This window comes from Pleurodeles waltl, chromosome 12 (assembly GCF_031143425.1).
Source record: "Pleurodeles waltl isolate 20211129_DDA chromosome 12, aPleWal1.hap1.20221129, whole genome shotgun sequence".
NCBI classification, from domain to species: domain Eukaryota; kingdom Metazoa; phylum Chordata; class Amphibia; order Caudata; family Salamandridae; genus Pleurodeles; species Pleurodeles waltl.
In genome coordinates this window covers 245398390-245419281 of record NC_090451.1, presented here as the reverse complement: position 1 = coordinate 245419281, position 20892 = coordinate 245398390, and the positions used below count along the sequence as shown (strand labels likewise).

At 40.9% G+C, this 20892-nt stretch overlaps 1 protein-coding gene across 1 annotated transcript in view; it reads right to left on the bottom strand.

Moving 5' to 3' along the window:
* The window catches only part of DPY19L3 (dpy-19 like C-mannosyltransferase 3), a 482898-nt gene extending 473854 nt beyond the window's left edge, over positions 1-9044 (bottom strand). The window contains exon 1 of the mRNA XM_069217640.1: positions 8827-9044. The gene's annotated coding sequence lies outside the window, so the exon portion shown is untranslated. The remainder of the gene's footprint in view (positions 1-8826) is intronic.
* Positions 9045-20892: the final 11848 nt, after the last annotated feature.

Below are 20892 nucleotides of genomic sequence, written 5' to 3'. Positions count from 1 at the left end.
AGTTAAAATTTTAGAGACCTAACCTGCCAGCAATCTCTGAGGGCCTTGTGTTTGGTCAGGTAAGCTTTGTTTTGTCCTAGTTTGTTTCATCTTTGATCATCGCAGAGTAAAATGTAATAGAATGTAGCATTACATCAGCCAGAGACCCAGAGAGGGGGGGTAGAATTTGGTGGGGAGGAGGATATTGGTGATTTTATTACAGGTGGATACTACCACCAGAAGTTGAAAAACCATTGAAACTACAACAAACTGAGACAGTACAGATTTGTTAATAAAGGATGAAGACGCTTTTACACAGACTTATTTAAATACCATCATCTGTCCCTTCTAAAAGTGCAAAAAACACGTATGCATGCATACAGTATTTCTATATTGCAAACCTAGTCAAAAGGTAGTGGAGAGCTGGCCAAGGTCAAAGAGAAGCACAATGTTAACGACTAAGAGAAGAGAAAGCTGGGTTGTGGGTATTTAAATGCATTGTGATGTGTTCTTTGAAGAGGTGAGTCTTAAACTATTTAATAAATTGGAGAAGCTTTGAGGCGATTCTGATAGATAATGGAATTTTGTTCTAGATGATGGGTGCATAGAAGGAAAAGGCCTGCTGTATTTTCTTGTTTTACATTTGTGAGTCTGCAGTCTGATGGTGTCCTGGCTGCAGGCAGAGATGGTGAGCGTGTCTTCAAGATAAGTGGGGGTGCTGGACATGTTAGCTTTGTAAACGATGCAGCTGGTTTTGAAGATGGTGGTAATGCTCTATGTCAGGGGTTCCTAACCTGTGTTCCAGGGACGCCTGGGGGTCAGCGAAACCTCCTCAGGCGGTCCGCAATTGCTTAGTAAATTAAATAATATATATAGATGAGGTCCCCAGCTTTCAGTAATGATTCAGTGGGGGTCCCTGGGTTCCAGTAATGATAAAGTGGGGGTCCACAGAAGTCAACAGTTTGGGAACCACTGTTCTATGTGACTCAAGCCTGTCCAATGGCAGGAGCCAATAATGTGCATAAGCCAAAATTCCAAAAACCAGCAGCCAGACATTCTTCCTGGACCTTGCACCAGTGAGCAATAGGTAAGGCAAACCTACGTCACGGCAAACTCTCCAGCACTACATACCAATCAATTGTCTTGTCATTCGCAACACTTATAGACTTTAACTCCACCTTACTAGTGGTTGGTGTAGCACTAGCTCCTCAAGTCGAGTTGCCATAGTTATAGGATAGAAGACGTCTTTAACAAGGATCAATCATAAGGTATAATGGGTGCAAGTCTCAAAATAATGGACTATTGATGTTATTTCTGGGCTGATAGTCACTCAAGCTGTATGAAGAGAGTTGGAATAAAAAACATCCCCATACATTATACCCCTTCAGCACCACCCCGGCTCTTTTTAGGTCTTGATAGTTTTAGTTGCGTGGAAGACCTCTTGTCACCAATGGACACTAAACACTTTATTAATAAAGGGGGGTGATCCAACAAAATAAAAGAAAGAGACAAGCCGCAAAATAAAAGAGCCAAGCAATGGTCTGGCTTGGTGTAATAGCCACATATGAAAGGTCTAGGTGTGGTCCCATTATGCAAACTTCACGATTAGGTAGAGGGTGGATGTAATTGCAAGGTGACAATTACTGTGGTGTGCCTCCACATTCCTGAGAGAAATAAATTGTGTTTTCCCCTACCATGCCTCAGAGTTCATTGCTAAACTTGGTTTTAAAACCTAAAAACTAGTTTAGCCATGTGAACATTTTGCGCAAAAAGCATGTAAAAAAACATATAAAAATATGGTATTGTCCTATCAAAATTAAAATATATATTTGACATTATTAGCGTTTCACCATAGTACATCATACTATATCATCGCACCGAGATGTATTTATTAAGTGATCATTTTAAAACATTAACTTGTAGACATCCCGCCTTACAGACAATGCTATCATAACTGCCAAATTTTCTAATTGCTTATGTGTGACATTTCTATGGTTTCCCTGTGCAAATGAGTGACAATCTACTGCCAAATTAGTGACAATTTCTAGCATGTACATCAAAGCACTGCCCAGTATCCGAGTGCCTGTCTGTGAGTTTTCTGTTACTACACCCAGACCTATACTCCAATCCTTCCGGCGTTGCCAATGCTTGTTAGCAGTTTCAGTGAAATAAGTAATAAAAATGACTGTTGCGAATGATTAGGGTTGAAAAGGTTTCAATTCTGAAGTTATTGGGCTGTGAATTAAACATTTGGTTTGTGGAAGCTGAATTGATCTTCAGACTGTCTCTATCACTCATGTTCTGTCCTTCTACCACTTACCTCTGCAGCCTCTCATGGTCAGCCATTTGCTATCCTTCTCTTCCCACATCTTCCTGAAATCTTTCATTTGCCTACTTCACACACCAACATGTTCCTCTTCATCAGTCTTTCCACTTTGTCCTGCATGTATTTTCTTGTGCTGCAAACATTACCACCCCCCCCACTCATTTACTATCTCCTCGCCTTCCCCACATTTTCTTTTACTTTGCCACTGTCAATATTTCGACAGCTGTTTATCTCCTTCACACACTTCCAAATTATATGGGTAACACAAATGTGACCATCACTCTATGCACATCACAGTGAGGTCAAGGATCGAATGACCATGTAGCCTGAACACCTTTATGACCCACCCACAGACCCTTTGAGAAACTCTCACTGCTTCAACCAAAACAAAGCTATCCATCGTTTCAAGTCATGAGCACCCACCCATTACCTGAAGCTACTTAGAGAACCTAATAACAACTCGCTTCATAGAATGCATTATACACAAGTCACACGTTGCATGGAATAACACTACAGATAAAAATGTAAAACGTAAACAGGAACTCATCCTACATCGCTGACAAGGATCACTTTAAGAGTTTACAGTCACTGTTGAGCACTCAGTCTGGCTGCAGAGTAGGAGCACCAGCAGGGCTTCTGCTGTGTCACTGTTCTTCTCATGCACAGTTCATCCGTCCTGGACAAAAAGCTAAGTTGGTTTCCACAGTAACCACAGTCACCTCTTTGAGCCCGGCTCACAGAGCCTGGGGTACGTTTAAATATCGATCAAACTACCGCTGGCTTTACACATGCTACACTGAGATTAAACAGCTTCCCACAATGGAGAAGAGCTAAATATGTGCGGCAATGCATTTCGCGCAGTGATGCGGGGACACTCACTACATTCTTATTTTAGTTGGAGCAACACTGTAGAGTATAAAATCAAACAAAGCTGTTTTTTGTACAGTGCACTTTCCGAACACACGTATTTTAAGGTGATTTCATATGTGATCATTAAGAAAGAAACATTGGCAATACCAATAGGTCTGGCTTTAAAGGAATGTTGCATGGCAATGTGAAGTATTACAAGTAAATAGATTTGTATGGAAGTAAAGAATTGAAGAATTAAATCGGTTAAGGCTAAAAGACTAGGTGACAGTTGAATCCATTCCACAATTTAGAGCCTCACATAATGATCCACACGCTCCTCTACCACCCCTAAGCCATACTCCTTCCACACTAAACAGACGCAAACAAAATAAACAATATGCCACTCGTAACAACTTTGCATCCCCTTATCCATTACATAATAAGGCTACCCTACAAAGAAAAGTACACTCTTCATGTCTCTCTTAGCCACCAAGTCCACCACACACACACACAGACCCAACAAAATGCCTCCTAAGCCTGCTGGAAGAAGAACACTATATTGAAAAACAAGACTATTGTGACCCTCACACAGTTATCACAACTAACAACACACCTGCTACAAGCTCAAAATATACTGCTCACTCTTCTCCAAAACAAAACAACACTTCCACTAATACACTTTTTTCTAAACTGGAAGCTCATAAATGCTCGGTCACTCTAAAAAAACAAGCACCACATCTACGAAATGCTCACAGACACACAACCTGACTTACTATTCAAAACAGAATCATGGTTGGGAGAGGACATGGACCCAGTGTTGTATGAAGCCCTTCCAACAGACTATCAAACCATCACACAAAACCGTATAGGCAAGAGAGGAGGTGGACTAGCTATTATATTCAAACAAGCAATAAATCTCAGTAAAACAGACAACATTTCCATACAAGGTTGTGAAGCCCTCCTCACCAGATGCCACCCTACTCCAACTTCCTCCTGTAACTTTCTTCCCCTTTACAGACCTCCACCTAACAACTCAACATTCCCAGACGCTTTTCTAGATACGGTCTCGAACCTTATTACATTATACTCAAACCTATGCATTCTTGGGGACCTAAACATTTGGTTTGACAAACCCAATGTGCCCCAACCAAAAGCTATCACCACTGGCCTAGTCAAATTGAACCTACATCAGATTGTACACAATCACACACACACACACACACACATCGCTGGACACATCCTAGATGTCATTTTTGCTGAGACTGATCTAGTTACCATTCATAGCATCACGCCAATCACATGGTCAGACCACCATTTGATACCTTTCCGACATAAAATACCACAAATAAACACACCCCACAACTACTTACAATCAAAAAAGCTACTACTCAGACAGAATTCAAAATGTTAAATCTGAACCAAACTGGCAACTCATTACACAACCAAGGCAGACACATTGGACTCCTATTTAAAACAGAAGAAAACCATCAGCACCAACCCCTTTCCTAAAATACTCTCTAACAATAAACCAACCCAGCCTCTACAGTCCTTAAAACATATATCACAAGGTGCATTTATGGATTGGATCAAAGCAAGCAGACCTTCCGTTTGCCCTTCTGACCCTTGCCCACCACACATCTTCAAGAACATTCTTTTATCTACTTCTGCTGCCACACCTGTAAGAAGAACCATCACCAACTCTTTAACTACAGGAACTTTTCCTGTAGACCTGAAAAAAGCATACATACGACCGTTATTAAAGAAAACAAACCTAGACCCGCAGGACCCCAACAACTACAGACCAATCACAAATGGACCTCTCCTGGGCAAACTGATAGAAAGAACAGCATTCACCCAGATGTCACAATTCATTGAAGACAATTCCATACTTTCAGACTACCAAACTGGATTCCGCCCAGGAAGAGGCACTGAATCGGTACTCATAGCAATCTGGGATGATCTTAAAAATACAGTTGACCACAATGGAGTTGCTGCACTACTTCTCTTGGACCTCTCAGCTGCCTTTGATACGGTTAACCATGACACCCTAATTCAAAGACTCCGCGAAGCTGGCATAGAAGGGACTGCTCTTGACTGGATTACATCCTACCTTCAAAAAAGAACTGATATAATCTATTCTCCCCCCTTCTCACCCAAACCCTACCTCACAAAAGCAGGCATCCCTCAAGGATCTCACCTTTGCTTTTCAACTTCTACATGATATCATTACCAGAACTGATCAATGTTTTTCAACTCACATGCTACAACTGTGGACATGACACACACATACTACTTAAATTAGAATGCCCCAGAAACATTAAAAACTCACAAATCTTCAGTTGCCTCAGAGCTGTTGATCAGTGGATGACTTGGAGCCATCTCAAACTGGATGCTTCCAAAACAGAAAAACTCATATGTGGTGACTGGAAAGATTATGACCCACTGTGCGCCTGGCCTGTTGATCTCGGACCACCTCCTCAATTATCCGAGGAAATTAAAAACCTTGGAATTACCATGGACTCCAAATTAACAATGAATGCCCAAGTGGACAAATTTGCACGAACAAGCTTCATCACCTTGAAGACTCTACGACTCATCTTCCCCCACCTCGGATTTCCACACAAGGTGCAGGCTACTATCTCGCTTGTACTATCCAAATTGGATTATGCCAATGGCCTCTACCATGGATCATCTCTATCTAATATGAAAAAACTACAATGTATTCAGAACTCTGCTGCCAGGCTACTATTACATGTAAAGCCTCAAGCCCACATCTCACCTGCCTTGAGAGCACTACACTGGTTACCCGTTGCCAGAAGAGGTACCTTCAAGCTGCTTGTATCACCCACAAAGCTATACATGGAACAGGACCGCTCTTTATCAGAAACAAAATAACAATACATTCAACAAAGAAACCCCCGCTCAAGATTGGCACCCTGCCTTAGAACACTGCCATACAAGAAAAAGACTATAGGTGGTACATCCTTCTCCGTTCAAGCAGCCAAACTATGGAATTCATTACCCCCAAATATAAGATCCACCGATAACTATCTTGTCTTCAGGAGACTACTCAAGAGTTGGCTCTTTCCTTCATAACCACCATATTCAAACAGCTATGGACTGCATATGCCTGTGTTGATAAATATTTTTAATCTGATTATGTGTATATTCTAGATATGCATAGTTCTTTAGGAAATATGTATCGCTATTATGTCATAACAAGAAATCACACACATACTCTTTAAACCTGTTTAACTAATGTATATTTACTCACGGTTCAAATATGTATATGTATATGTGTGTGTATTCATGTGTGTGTGTGTGTGTGTGTGTTTGTGTTTGTGTATATATATATATATATGTGTATGTTATTCTATGCTTAACATGTTCATAGGTCATTGCATAGCTCCTAGATAAGTTGTTATTATATTAGATACTTATGAATCCCTGCTCTCATTTTATATCACAGTGATCAAATGGTTTATTACCATAAGCATTTGGCTATTCAAAAATTGAGTAAAGATAAATAAATGTTAGAAAAGTGCACTTGTTAATTAACTTCAAATATTACAAATCTTGAAAGTCTGTGTTTATACAATACTACTTTTCTTCTTATATTATACCCATTATAATATTCATTGAAATTATATTCCCTTACTATGTATTTACATATCTATTTATTACTCTAGTCCTACTGAACTAGAGAATAAATAAAAATAAAATAAAATCTATAAATAAAATTCAAATTATAAAGTTTTTTTTTTTAAATTAATAATGAATAAATAAATTAAATAAAAATAATGATAAAAATGTGTGTATATATATAAAATTATAAATAACAATATATTATATTTTTAGTCTCTTGTAAGCTTTACTTTGTCTACCCATCACCATATGTCATGTCTCTATCAATCTATCCTCTATTCCCACTCGGACTCATCCCATTCTACTACTTTCATCTCCTAAATAACCCTGCCTAAGCTCTTCCCTCCTCTTCCACATCTAACTCACCCAATTCTCAGTTTACTACCATGACCTCCCAAGCAACCCTACTAAATTCTCCCTCATTTATCTCACCTTTGACTCCTCCAAAACCCCTCCTGCTACTATGATCTCCGTAACCCTTTCCACAGACTCTTCCCTCCTCCATCCCCCTTTACACATCCCAAGCCTCATCCTATTACTATAAACTCCCAATTAACACTTCTGGATTCTTCCCTCCTCTACCCCGCCATTACTCCAGTCAATCCAACTAACAAACTCACATATCCGCGGCTCAAATTAACTCATAATACTAAAACTGTACTCATATTTCCCCATACTAATCCACCAATAATTCCTTTTGGGTTCCAGAGTAGCGTGCTACTCGCCAAAAAGCACTTTGACGCCTCATCAGTGGTAGTAAGCGCTATATAAATACTACTACAATACAATACAATCTATACAACAATGTACATTAATGACTGCTTGACTCCCATTTATGGTGCTGCTAGAGCAAAACACCAATTTTCTATCTAAGACACTTTAATATCTTTATAATGTCATGGGTGTGCCCTTAAACGTTCAATCTCAGGCAGATGGATAAATAAATACATTTTTTTTTTTGTGGAAGCACACAAGCACTGCCCAATCAAAACGTACTCCTAGCTTAGAACATGTGGGAAAGCAAAAAAGCCTCTCTAGTGTTCCTCGCCTAAGTGTCCGACGGCAGCTGCGCTATCAAGCCAGACTATAGAAACAAGAATCGGTTAAATAAAATATTTTCTTAGGATCACACAAGCAGGAAAGTTATGACAGATCCCATCAGTTTACCACTGTGCAATTCAGCACTAGAGGAGCATCCCATTCTCTATCCTTTTTTTTGTAACAAAAGTTAATTATTTTCCTTTATTTCTTAGGACGCAAGATTAGAGCTTGGGTGACAGGCAGAAGCCACATGAAAGCTCAGCTCATTTGGGCTTTAGTGCTGAAGAAGACCGCGAGCTGAGCCAAAACCAGACATATAGGTCGAGCGTTCAGTGGTTCGTCACCTCTAAACAATACTGAATACATCACAGAGAGAATTGTCTTTCTATCAGCACTTTTCAACCACTGGCTTTCAGCTACTTGTCATGCTTTGGTGTTGGGTGGTTGGGTTGTGCTTCAAGCACACTGCGGAAAGTTACATTTCTGAAATAGTCTCCCTCAATGTCTGGCATTCCCCTCTTGCTCTTCTGTTAATTCCCGCTCTGACTCCCCATCACCCATCTCCCCTTCCTCGCCATCCATCCCAAATCGCGCTGTCCACATCACTGCGCTTACTGGCCTCACTCCCATGTTAATCCAAATCTGCTCATTAATGTTATAGCCTTGCTACTGTGCGCGCACCACGGATGGTGTAAAAAATGATCTTTATTTTCCTTAGTGTTATCACTGCTCACACTAAGCAGTAGCACATTACTTTTCTACAGATTAAAGAATGGGCTTTAAATCCAAAGTAAAAAGGATGCCATAAACTTCTGAGTTAATCTGATTGTCTGCTGATTGCAGCGTGCACAAATTTAAATAGTGAACCCAGTTACGTTGTAACCTATCCTCTGCTTTGCTTTCTTACGGTACATTTTTTCACAAAACCCCATCCTCTCCTCCTCTACCCCATTAACACATATCCACAAGCTTTAAAAGGCCCTCACCTTTCAAAGTGCGGCACTCACTGCAACCACCGAAGATAGGAGAGAAATCACGCCACGCACTCCCAAAGAAAATACCGAGGGGGCAGTCACCCTTCCTCCTTCCCTTCTCCCGTTGCCACAGCACCCGTCTTGCATCTGTTCGGATCCCGAGCAGCTACTGTTCCCCTCCAGCCTATCAAGAAATCCACTGAATCCCCCCGTCCCTGCACAGGCAGGACATTCTTGCAGTAAGACATAGACCGAGTACTAGTTTAAACACAACGCAGTGCCGCAGCACGGCGGCCATCTTAGGATGGTGGCTCAAAGAGTTGAAAGAAACAATCATAGTGGCTAAGTTACTTTCGCAATGGCACAATCAAGGCCACTTTGATGACTAAAAAACAGTTTATGGAATGTTTTAATTCTATGATCATTTGTCCAAGGAAGTGCGGAAGCATTTTCACCCATTTAAAACAGCATGACCAGTACGATGTATTCATAGGCCTCAATCAAATGCTGAATTTAAATGAAGATTTCCATATGAAGCTTGCACAGAGACATGGATTTTGCATAAACCGCAGAAAAATGCGTTTCTTTTCTCTTCCCTTTCTTCTTTGTTTTGCTTTGACGTGGGCCGTGGTCATAAAGAATGAAGTCTAATGACAATCAAGTAAATTTTTGAAGAAACAGAATGAATGGAAGAAGTAAAGTGTTTTAGCTTTTTCATGCATTCACTTTCATAAGAAAATAATAATGTAATGGAATGTTAGTCTAAGCTTATTAAAATATTTCCTTATGAATAAGTTTGTCAAAAAGGGTATGGGAAAGGAAGTGACATTTAAGTTATGGAACTGTACTTACCTTGACTTGTTTTGTCTTATAGAAAAGAAGCACTGGGGAAAAACACTAAGTTGTTGTTGTGTTACAATTTGTACTATACTGTATCATATGTTAAGGATGCTCTTCAAAGTTTGCAAGATCAACGAAAGCTGTTCTGTTCCCATGAAGTTATATTTTCCTATTAGTCCAGATGCTGAATTACTATCTTGAGTTATTTGACTTCATGATCATGCCTGCTATATGTGGACCAGGATGTCTTTCTCTCTCAATTGCTTTGTTGGCCTAGTACATATCAACCCATATAAGCACTACACCTCCACTGTCCTTTTTGGGCACCACAACTATGGGCGAAATCCATGGCATAGGACCAGTGGAGCGCTCAATTATGTTATGCTTCACCAGCATTTTAGTTCTTTCTCAACAGCTTCCTGTAAATGAAAGGCAACTCTGCAGTGCTGCAAAGCAACAGGCAAATGTCCTTGTTAATGTAAAGTCTCACTTTTACTGTTTTGAGCCTGCCAAGGCCATGGAATAACGATGGAAACTGACCTACAATTGCGTGTGTAAGTTGTAATTGACAATTATCAGTCCTCTGTCAGCAGCAGTGGCAAAGCTGAGCAGACATGCACTGGACGAAGTTTCTGGAAGTACGTGAATTGGTGCTTGCACCGATACTGCTTTGTATTTCGTGATCACTATGAATGAACCTTGACTTTGCAGCGGTTTGGGAGCAGCCCACATGTATACCATCATGTTTGATGGGTTAAGTCATGGCACAAGAGACAGGTTGTTAAACGTCTCAAATAGCATGATGTTAATCAACAAATCACTGTCTACTATGAAGGTTATCGGGCAACCATTAACCTTTATTGTGAACTTGGGGCAGTGCCCAATCGAACTAGGTTGTTTAATTTGGTGACTTATCTTTGTCACTTGTTCTGCCTTGCACGCTGCCGACCCAATATGTGCCTGGCGTCCTTTGATTAACATCATCATTGCACACAAATCTTCTTCACTAGCGCTTGATGATGACGTTGAGGATTCTTTGCAGGAGGAGCTTGACAATGATCGACTTTGTTGTGTTTCTATTTGTCACAACTAGTGTTGCTCTTTGGCCATGTGGGCATGGCAAGGATGTTTCTGGAACTTTCTGGCGTCGATTTTTTCTTCTCGCTGTGACACATTTGGTTTCGCTTTTGCCTTGCACACCGTTATGAAGTGGCTGTCGGGCGCGCGCATGTGCGATGCTCACACTGCCTGGTCCCTTTAATGGGTGGAGTGCGCAGCTGACCCAGGCATGCATAAATAAAATTGGGCACATGTCCCAGAATGAGTTTTAATAACTATTCAACCCTTTGTTTCATGCCCTGCACACCTCACCAGCCTCCAGGTAGGGCACTCCTTAACTTTTTTTAAAACATCCAAAGAGCTCCTCTTTCTTATTGAGGGGGTTGTAGCCTGCACTGTGATCAGCTGTCACAGTGCAAGGAGATTTCCAATGATGAAGCATACAACCTTTAGTGGGTGAAGGAGTTCATCCTTATAAGAGGAATATCCCCATTTAGTTAGGTTACAGTGCCATCTGCTGACGCAGGTATGTTAATTAGAGATATTACTGACTGTTATGCATTTTGATTAACTAGAAAATTATAGAAATAATTAACCATAGAGAAATTAATGTGCACGTTTGAAAATGTGCCTATGGAGATTGGCCACCAGAATGCATGAGTTATACTAAAATGATTAAAAATGCATGAAATATTGAAAATGCGTAATAATAATGTAGTAATATGTCATATTGAAATGTATAACGTATGTTTTGCATTATATTGTAGAGTTAACATAGCCGAAGTTGTGGCCTACATATGCCAGGCCTCATGCAGAAGCTGAATAATCGTGCAATGTAGAAAAGCTGATGTGTTGAACTGACCCTGACCACTTGTGTTAATAAAATGTGCTTAGCTAGAATATTCTGCAATGAACCGACGGACAGGAGATGAGGGGATCAAATTTGTATCAAACCTGGTGTAAAGCAGACGAGATGTACTTTCCCAGGATTCGAACAATAGAGGCACTGACTGGAGAAGAAGATGCAACATTTTCGATACCTGATGAGCCGGATGATGAGGACATCATACAGTGAACCAATCGACACCCTGAGAACGGCAAAATATATTAGAATTCATAGATTTGTAAAATAAAAGTTATTGGCTAGCGTCACATATGGTGATTAATTTACCAATTAGGAATTAGGGGATGGACTGGGTAACTTTAATATAATGTCATGATAAGGGGAAAAACTTCAGAACTGTTGGGGAGATATTAGAGAACTGATCGGGGAAAGAACTTGTTCTGAAATTGATACGATATTGGGGGAGAAGAGATTTGAGATTCTGTCACTGGGCTCATGCTTTTGAGAGCCTGATACTTTGCTGATCGAATGATGAGCTGAAGACTAAGACTGACTTTGTTGCTGATCCATTCCGTGGATAGGTAGCTATGACAATGTGACTGATTAACTTCATTGCCTTTCTTTCTAGGTACCAACTGCGCTGTTTTTATAGTTTTTCTCTTAGCTAGATGTTTTTCTAAATTCATGTTCTAAACTGTTTTCATATGAAGTCCCACTTGCTAATGCTAATCTGGGTTAGGTAGGGTTCATTATTCTGAGACGTTGACATCTACGGTGACAAATGATTGATGGACTGATTTGCTGAACTTTGCTATCCATGTTAACTCATTCTTCTTTGTTGGCTTATGTTGAGGCATTAAAACAAATGTTTTTCAGAAGTTCTGATTAGGTTATGTTATTGGTGGTACTAATGAATTAATCTTGAGTGGATTGAATAAAGTTTGAATTAACCCTATGACTTAGAATTGTAACAAATAGGGAAATAAAAATTGATAATACGTATAATTGAGTTGTGGTTATTCATGAGATGTTGACGTTATTCACTGATGATTCATGTTTTGCTTATTGATTAGTGTGTTGATTATTGATGCACATTGGTTACACCATAGCTAAGATACTCCATGCGAATCAAAAGGTTCATCGACCCATACGCGTCCCCTTGTAAGTTTACTTACTAAAGACCAGGTGCGCTAGCACATCTTATCATTTGAAGGCCAAGTTGTTTTTCTATGTATTTGTGATCTGATTGGGAGTGAACAACTGCTGTTTCATACATATCCCCAGGGGCATCTTTCTGTGCTATGGTGCACTACAATCATACTTCTTTTGACTTCGCCACAGGATTCTGGTGGGTCTTTTGTGTACTCTCCTCTCCAGGGCCTTCCACTCTTTGAGGGCCATATAAAGACTGGAGCTAGGCTTCGATTCGCCAACTCTGACCAACTTCTGATTGAGTTGAGCACACATGGCACAAACGAGGAGTCTGCTGGGTCATTGCAAACACTCAGGGAGAGCAGCCTCATTTCTTTAGGGCACGTATCTCCCTACTCGTAGCCAGTTGTAGTGTTTCCCCCTCCACCCCTAGCCTGGAAGCAGGCAAAGGCCACACCACACGGAGCTCTTGTTTAGACGTCTTTATTACTCAGCATACAATTACACACTAAATTACTGATTACATCATAGCCGTTAATAACCACATTTTAACGCCTCCCAGCAGATTGCAAAATCTCTCCTCTATGTCTGCTTAGCACCAAGACAGTCCTAGCGCACCTAGTCTCACAACACTATAGATAGAATTTAAATGAAGTGTCTAAGTGTGCTGTTGCCTTTTTTAACATGGCAATTTTCTCTTCATACATTAAAGTCATTTAAGAACAGTTTAGGCAACCCCAGAACACTTGTGATGTGTTTTCATCTAGCATTTATTGGTTATGTTTATATTTCACAGGAAAACACAAACCAGATTTTGATGATGTGCCTGATTTACCTGTCTCGGCATGAATACATCATCCAGGCTACTAAAACACTGATAAGGTTGCAATCCTAGGTTTTATAAAGCACTTGCATGACAAAGAGGATGAATACCCTGACTGTCCATAGGGACTGGGGTGATGGAGCGGGAATTCTTAAATATTAAACATATGGTATAATCATCACACAAACCCTATTACTTGTTGTTTGGACCTTTTTTAGTTGGCGTGAAGAGAATGTTAGGAGCAATCATTCATTTTCATAAACAGTGAAGGAAATGGCAAAGAGAATTGTAGAAACTTTTAAAGGATTTAATAACAATATTAGTTAAATTCAAGTAATTAATTCATTAAGTAATCAAATTTAAGCATAATTATTACAAGTTTAAATGGTCCAAGCGTTGCTATTTCAAGATAAAGTAAAATAAAACATTACCAAGGACTACAATAACAATACTGAATATGCGACAAGTGTGTTCCATAAAGTAAAACCCCCATCTACAATAAGGAGGGATGGGTCGACAAAGGGCATTTTTTTAGGCAAGTTTGACAAGGTCAGCCTCAGAAAACCAAATTAGGGTCTCTGACGAGAGAATGTGAGTTCTCAGGCATAAAGCCCTTGCACTCAGGAAGTGGAGATCAGCAGAGGTGAATATGGTCTTCTCAGTTCGAAGTCAGCAACCAACTTTCCTAACTAGTCTAAGGAACACACACTATTATTATTCAACCAAAACACATTACAAAATTTCAGCTTGTTCTTACTCTCAGGAACCAATGATTTTACTTTAGACTCTAGGAGCAGGTAAACTCCTTTCTTTCTCAAGGCAAAACGATGGTCCAAGCATGGCTATCTCCTTCATTTGTTACTCTGGGTAAACTACTGAGTACAGTCAGCTCTTCCCACAAGTCGCTTGTCCATCCTGGCATCTTCTGCTTCTGATGAGAACCTCACTATCAGATGTCTAATACATAACAATAAACTATTCACTAGCTAGCAAAATGCATCTGGAAAAACACAGCATCTGCATGGAAAGAAAAAATCATAATGTGTGAAATAAGCTGGAAACTGAAATGTGCAGGCATCTTAGCCTTGAAACGTGTAAAACATGACATTCAAAATGGCAATAAAAATGCAGCCAATTTAACCTATATAACATGCTGACTCGAGTGCTGCTTATAATGGCGAATCCAGTCACTTACTACAATACATGATTAATATGCACACATTATTTATCAGTGTAAATCACACCTTGCTAATAAATGCATTTTATTATGCAAATGTAAAGTTAAGCTCTTTCAAGGGTTGTTGCTGGACATAAGGAGGGGCAAACTAATCATTGATCTTATTTTTAGGACAAACCGTCTTCTCAGACTTGCAAAGACTGACCCGGGTTTCTTGCATCTGCTCTAGCATCACTATGCTTTTCCATGCATACAAACATGGGGACACCTAGAAAGACAATTTAGGGAAAAATTGGGGGGAGGGTATTTTTCTCATTAACTTACATTTGAGTGAAGGAGGTTTTATAAGGGAGAAAGCTAACATTACATCATTTTTCTCTAATAATCAGAAGATTGCATCCTGATGGAACTACACTGGCTTCCCTTACTGCCCCACATCATCTCCAACACCAGCTGCATCATTTGCAAAGCCATCACAACCAGCAACTCTGCTTTTCTTGCAGACAAGCTCACCATTTTCGGTGACTCGCAGCACACCGGCAGGCAGGACACCATTAGACTGCACAATAAGAAGTGTAAAAAAAGAAAACACAAGTCTACAGGCCTTTTCCATCTATGCCTCCAGGATCTATAACAACGCTGCATCAATTTCGGAAAGAGTTGAAGATGCACTTCTTTAAAGAATACTACATCAAAATGCATTTACCATCCTCAACCCAGTTCCATATCCTCTTACTCAATGACTCTATGCTTGTGTTTGACCATGTATTATGCTTCGCTAACTTTTGGCTAGGTTCACACTATAGAAATACCATATAGACACATACAAGTATAAATCGTGAGTGATGGCAGAGGCAGCTTTTCTAGATATTAAATACAAGTCCCATTTTTTACGAGGCGGGTCATTACAGTAAAATATTTGAGTTTAGGCTACCTATGCTTTCATTTTTCCCTCTGTCTAATGACAATGCTCACCAGAGTAATGGGAAGGCAATCATATTTAACACCTCAGCTCCTGATAACTTTCATCGTCATTCAGAGCAGGATTAACTGCTGAGTGTGATTTGTACATACAGCTGAATGAGGCAAGATGCTCCTGTTTTTTAAAGCCATACATATTATTTTAGTCCCCTCCCCCTTAAAAGTGCATCCACTCAATGAAAGCAAATGGGGAACTACAATTTCCACAATTTTTATTTCTAAATCTCCCTCTGACATGTTCCCAAATATATCGATGTATACATGTGTTTATGTATGTTAATCAATCAGGCTGTATTATTAGAGTGCTGCTTGTCACCCGAGTAAGTATGCAGGCACTGTGCTGCTCTGTCAGTTGAAAAGCCAGGTTTTGAGCCCCTTCCTGAAGTGGGTCAAAGAGGGTGGGGTGCGCAGGTGGATGGGTAGCTATTACAGGACTTGGCAAATAAGTAGGAGAAGAAGTGACCTCCGGTGCGGCACCGTCTGATGCGTGATAACTGTGCAAGGACTAGATGAGCGGAGTGGAGGTTTCTGGGAGGTAGATGGAAGCTCAGGCAGTGGTTCATGTAGGACGGTCCTAGGTCCTGAAGGGATTTGCAAGCATGGGTTAGGAGCTTGGATTGACATCGTTTCTGGGTAGGGAGCAAGTGGAGTATCATGTGGGTTCTTTTAGGAAGGTTGAGGATCAGTCTGGCTTCTGACTTCTAGATCATCTGGAGTCTTCTCATGTGTATGGTGTTGGTGCTGGCACAAAGTGTTTTGCCGTAGTCCAGTCTGCTTGTGATGAGAGTTTTCATCAAAATTTTACTTGTGTTGACTGGGATCCACTTAAAGACTTTGCAGAGCTGGTGGAGGGTGTGAAAGCAGGATGCCATGACTGTGTTGGCCTGGCATTTCATGGAGAGTTTGCTGTCCAGAATGATACTGAGGTTGTGGGTGTTGTCTTTTGGAGTGGGGGTGAGACCAAGTTCTGATGGCCACCAGAAGTCGTCCCAGAGGAAGATCAATACTTCGGTTTTGTCTGTGTTGCCCTTCAAGCAGTGGTTTTTCGTCTAGGCTGAGATGCTTTTCAAGCAGTTATGGAAGTTTGACTGTTGTGGTGGGGTCCGCTGAGAGCAAGAGCATGAGCTGTGTGTCATTTACATAGTAGACTATGTTGATGTTGTTGGTCTTAATGATGTCTGCGAGTGGAGTCTTGTAGATATTGAAGAGAGTGGGACTGAGGGAGGAGCCTTTGCAAAGTGAAGGGAGAGAGCCGGATACTATGGGTGCACCCCGAGAGAAAGGATGCAATCCATTTGAGCGCATCGTCAGTGATTCCGATCTGTCTCAGATGGTGGAGGAGTGTGTGGTGGGAGATGGTGTCAAACACTGCAGAGAGGTTGAACAGGATCAGGGTGGCTGATTTTCCTTTGTCGAGCAGGGTGCGGATGTCGTCTGTAGCGGTGATAAGGGCTGTCTCGGTGCTGTGGTTGGCTCTAAATCCTGATCGGGAGGGGTTCAGTAGGTTGGTCTTTTCCAGGTGTTGTGTGAGTTGGAGGATGATGGCCTTCTCCAGGACTTTAGCAGGGAACGGGAGCAGAGTGATGGGATGGTATTTTTTGCATTCATAGGGGTCTGCCGGTGGTCACTTGAGGAGGGATCTTACATTTGCAAGTTTCCAGGCTTCAGGAAAGTTGGCTGTGGTGATGGAGGTGTTGAGGATGGTGATAAACTGGAGGCTGATCTCATTTCTAGCTAGGTCGAAGTGTCGGTGGGGGCATAGTTCAGTGGGTGCTCCAGAGTGGATGGAGTTCATAAGAGTTGTCATGTTCAGTGTGGTAAGCAGTTCCCATGCAGTGAGTGGGTGGACAGTGGCCGTGGTGCTTGTGTAGCTGGGGCAGTCTGTTGGCTGGGGATCTACATTTTTGTAGATGGTTTTTATCTTGCTGTGGAAGTAGTTAGCGAGGGCATCGCAGAGTCTGTGCGGGGAGGATCGAGTTTTCTGTGGCTGACAACCTCCCTCTTCATGGTTTTGAGCTGGTGGTGGTAGCTGTTGAGTGCCGCTTTTAGGGTGGCCCAGTCCATGTAATTTCCGCTGGTCCACCACTTTCTTTCCAGTTGTTTGCATACATGTTTTCACCGTGCTGCGTTCAGGGGTGTACCAACTGGCTTGTTTGGTGAGTGCAACTAGGTCTGTGGTGCAGGTGATCCAGGCGTTGAAGTTCTGTACTGCCTGGTTCAGGTTTGTGGTGGCATTGAGTTGGGTGGAGCTAAGGATGTGTTGAGTGACCTTGGTCCGGCTGGATAGGGGGTGCTGTGTGTGTTGGAGGTTGATGGCCTTCTCCAGTAGGGTGGTATTTGTACTGCGATAACCTAAACAAAAGGCAGAGGAGCATTGCACAGTGTCAAAATTAAGATAGAGTCAACAAGTGAACAGGGATGAATCTAGGATCTGGGAACAGAATTAAAAAGTTAATACATCTCGAGGAATTGTTCTTCATAGAGGCATGTTCAGCTTTTTCTAAATTGGGGCGGTCCTGATGGCTACAGGGATGTTTTTCCAGATACTGAGTACATAGATGGAGAAAGACTGTTAAGGTGAGTGTAAAAGAAAGAAAAAAAGTAATTTTCATCAGTGTTATAGTCCCCTTGGTTGTGGAGTGTGCCGAAAGAAACTAGAGATAGTGTGTTCGCCAGCAAGCCATGTGGGTGGAGGGGGTGCAGGATGTGATGGCTTTGTAAATGATGCAGCTGTTTTTTAAAGTGGTGCAGGCCGGAGGCGTGGTGATCCATCACAATGGGGTAATACAGTCATATTTCTTCAGGCCCTCTGTGAGAACTGTTGCAGTGCATAGGATGATCTTAAAGTGGTCAATGTGGAGTCTGGAAGACCGTGGAGCAGGGCAGTGGCACCATCCAGGGACAAGAGTGCAAATGTTTGAACAGTAAGAGATTAAACTATATTTTATGTGGTTAATTAAACCTATTACAATGTATACAACAAGACACTAATTAATTAAGAAAGTGCATGTGAAGAAAAGGCAATTAAACACAATAAAAGCAACAATACAAATCCACTCTAAAATCAATATTTTAGCAGGTTTAAAAATTGGTCCATAAGCCTAATCAAGGAACAGCTTATCTTAAGGTGAGGCCCATTTAAACTCTAAATCAAGTCCTGCCTGCATGTCCTTATATTAAGTTGATTAAAAGATATTCTTAGCCATTTCCTATGGGCTAACAGCAAAGCTGGGCACATACATACAATGTGCAGCAACGTCTCTTCTTTATAACCACAAAGTCTGCATTTCGCATCGGATCAAGCTGATTTCCAACTAGGAACAAAATCTTTTGTTAGACAATTACCCATTCTGAGTGAAAATAACTTCTACTTTATATTAAGAGAAAAAGGAATTTTAAGATATTGTTGGGGAGAAAGCGGGGTGTACAAATTTAAAACAGTCCAGCCATGTGTTTTTTGGCTGAAGCGTCTTTGCCAAATAATTGCAAGACTCGTTTTACACTCCTGTTGACCATACCTTTAAAAATGGTAGGCGAAACTGCTGCAGACCATAATTCGGTCAGACTCAGTTTAATCAATGGGGATTCTAAATATTTCTGCCATGGGTTATGAAATCTACGATGCACAACCTCTTACCATATATGATAATTCAACATGTTTTCTGATGCTTCCTTTATCTGTTTGCAAATTTTGATGTATGTGCCTTCCTGAGCTAGTTGTTGCGACATGAGGCCAAACTCTAGGTGGACTTGGCCAGATATGCTGTTCCTTGGTTGTCTGAATGGTTGTTTAAATACACTAATTTGTAGAGAGTACAATAATTTTGCATGTTTCTCCCTACAGCTTGCAGATCCATAGCTAAATGATGGAATACACTTAGTACTAATGACTCCAAGAAAGGAATCTAGTGAGGGACAGCTTAAAATTTTTGAAGGATAGCAAACACAAAAAGTAAGGAATTAGATTTAGGCTTGAAGGTACCCTGATTATCAAATGTAATTTCTACGTAGATGTATTTTACAACTGTTTCCAGCTTCTCTTCCAGGCAACAAGTTGCCGACTTTTTAAAATGACTTGCAAAAGTCAGAACTTAACTCTGTTTCATATTAATTTCCATTTTATTTGCTTTAATATAGGAGGAAAAACAGGTTATAATTCTCTAAAGACCCACTAAGGTCTTACTTAAAAGTACAAATATCTGCATATTGAAGGCTTAAGAATAGTAGAGAATTTAGTTATGGTGGGTTGAAAGAGGGTTCAGTGAGTGAGTCATTTAGTTCAGCAATATACAAATTGAATAATGGGGCCACCAAAATGCATCCCTTTCTAAGACCAAGATCAGTCTTAATTTTCTTTGTTACTGTAGCTCCGTTACCCAACTTTACAATGACCCATGTTTCAGTATATCTCAATTGTTGGAAGGATATTCCAGTGCATAAGCTTTGCCCACAGCCTTTGTCTTGGGACCTTATCAAAGGCCACTTTTAAATCTATAAAACAGGCATGAAGGGGGAAGTTTGTGAGCATGAGGCTTTTTAATCAGGATGGCTAAAGCAATTAAGTTCGAAGATGGACCACACCCTTTTGGGAAACCCGTCTGGTTCATCGGGATGAAATTAGACTTTTATATGCAGGCCTGTAAATCCATCAGCAAGAGTTATGCAAATAGTTTTGAAGCTATGTCTATCAAGGCAATTAGCCTATAATTCACTGACTGTCCTAGATGTCCGGGCTTTAAATTTGGGTATGATACAGTACCTCTCCAAGAGTCAGAGTCAGTACTTTCACAGTCACTTTCCGGGGGGAACTTTTTCACTTTCCTCAGAACAGCTAGTACAAGGTGGTCTTTGTTTTCTTTTGAGTGTGTTCTTTTAGGGTTACATCAGTTATATCAGTGTCCATGGTGTATCCAAGTGACTTAGCAATGGTTGAAAGGTGGGTGCTGTGCGAAACATTATTCTCCACAAAAGCTGTGTCTTGGGAAGAGCTTGGAAAGGACACTTTAAAGAAGTACCACCCCAGACCAGTTTTACAATTTGAGATAGTAGATCCACATCTCTTGTCTGCCAGTTGTGCATAACATTGGAACCCACTATCCTACTTTGATGTTCTAGTTGGAAGTCCTGTATTACCAAGGAAAGGAGTGCTCCGCAGAATCCTCTGAAGGCTGCTTTGCAACCAGGTCTGCTGTCTGTCTGACA